Source organism: Sceloporus occidentalis, unplaced genomic scaffold, assembly GCF_023333645.1.
Source record: "Sceloporus occidentalis isolate IW3139 unplaced genomic scaffold, rSceOcc1.0.p SCAF_93, whole genome shotgun sequence".
Classification (NCBI taxonomy): Eukaryota; Metazoa; Chordata; class Lepidosauria; order Squamata; family Phrynosomatidae; genus Sceloporus; species Sceloporus occidentalis.
Window position 1 is genome coordinate 3,853,744 of NW_028317073.1, and position 2,265 is coordinate 3,856,008.

The window sequence follows — 2,265 nt, forward strand, 5'->3', positions numbered from 1 at the left end:
ATTTATATAGCGCCATCATATACTGCGGCGCAGTACAATGTGTGATATTACTGAGTGATATATATATATATAGCGCCATCATATGCTGCAGCCAGAGCCGGCCTTAGGTGTTCTGGCGCCCTGTGCGGACTACTCCTCTGGTGCCCCCCCATCCCAAAAAAAGAAAGGAATAAAAACTTGTAACAAAACTTGTAACAAAACCCGAATCACTATATACTACGCCAAACATTGATGTGGTCTAGGCTTACCACTTAATTGTCTGGCTTAGTAGTAGGGATGCACCGAAACGAATTCTGGACTGAAACCGAAAGTGCAGCATTTACCTGGCCAAAACCGAATATGACCCCCCCAACACCATAAAAAATCTAACACTTTTATTTAAAGTAAGTAACACACCAAAATAGGAGAAAACAATTAAATAATATTATATATATATATATATATATATATATATATATATATATATATATATAAAGTCCAAAAATAGTTACCGGCACTCCAGGGACTTTCCAAATAACCACACAAACAACTTCGGTTTTCAAATCTATATATATCATATATATATATGATTAACAGCAATCACATTCCTATCATGCCCAGGCATAAAATTCAGATTTCAAAAACACCAGCAAATCCAGAGAACCATGAGTTTATTCTACCGCATACACTGCAGATACCTAATGACACCTTTGGCCCCCAAAATAAGCAGAATTCTGATTAGAACCCATTAATAGGCCAAAATTAGTTTTGACCACTCTACACAAGGTTAGTAAATTTTCCCAGAAGCGCCTCTGGCAGACGTCCCCAATTAGTTCTTTTAGCAGTCAAATGACAGACGTGGGGAAAAAAAATGTCAGACAAAGGGACCCTACAAAATGTACTTCCCTTTTTTTCCTATTTTGCAAATTATATAGGGAACCTACCAAAAACGCAGTAAGGAAGTCCTACAGCTGTAAACAATCAACATCTAAAATACTCATCAAAATAACTATATCTATGGGTGACTACTGTCATTTTACAAGGTGTATAATATGGCAGGAAGTCTTGTCATAGGTATAATTAGTTCTTTGGTGACAACCTGCAATATAGCATGCAATGAATATGAACATCCATGCTAACAGTCAAGGTATATTAATTAAAATGTAATAAAAATGTTCGAAATATTAAGGCTGATTGGCAAAAGAATGGCAAGTTTGTTTAAAAAATTATGCTGGTGGAAAGAATTGACAGTAATTCTGAAAAGAAATCCAGCCATGTAGCATTAACGGTTTTCTAGAATGCGATTCAGATTATATACACATACGTTTCCAAAAAGAAATACCTCACCCATTCCTTGGCCTGAGAGTATGCAGTTCATATGCAAAAATGATCTTTAAAGTCAGCCCACAGTAAATACATAGACAGGTGCTTTCAAATACAGGTAAACTAAGATGTATTCCCTAAAAAATAAAATATTTTTACAATACAAGATACCCCCTCAATACCATTATCATTTTTCTAAATTGATTAGCTGTTTATTGGCAAGATTACATGACATCCTGGATTTCAGCAATTCAATAGGAACAACATGTTGGATCTTAAAGTCCAATGCTTCTTACTTGCAAATGTTGTTTACTAATAATGTAAAGATTATTTTGTCTCAGCAGTCATCTAACTGTTGCATGTACTCGACCCTACAGATATAATAAAAGCAGCAACGTGTGTTAGGCAATCGTATTTCCATTGTGAATGAGAATGAGCCTTCAACGACCACCAATCATAATTACTTCCTGTTTGCATATATCACATTTTGAACAAAGATGGTAAAGCATTTGGTGACAGCCAGAAATACTCAACTATACTGTACTGCATGTGCCCCATAAAGTAGCCAAACAGGACATCAGTTACATTGTGCCTACCCAACATGACTCTAGACAAGCTGACAACAACTGCCCAGAGAATTACCAGTAACCTGACAGGAACAGCCAGCACTAGATGATTAAGCACAAAGCGAGACACCATGGCTGCTCTTGTTGCATGGCCTGAAGGGAAGGAATACTTGTCCACAGAGAAGGTAGCAAACATGTCCATACGATTCTGTGTTGGTACGGCGATGCTTCACAATGCCTTTCACAACTCCTACAAGGATGATATCCAGAAGCAACGCTGTTGAATAAGAAAAAGATGCATCACAATTTATTTTAAATAAATGTAAATTTTATTTTTTTTTAAAAATATACACACACACTAATATATATATTAGCTTGGCCATTTCAGTGTGCATCA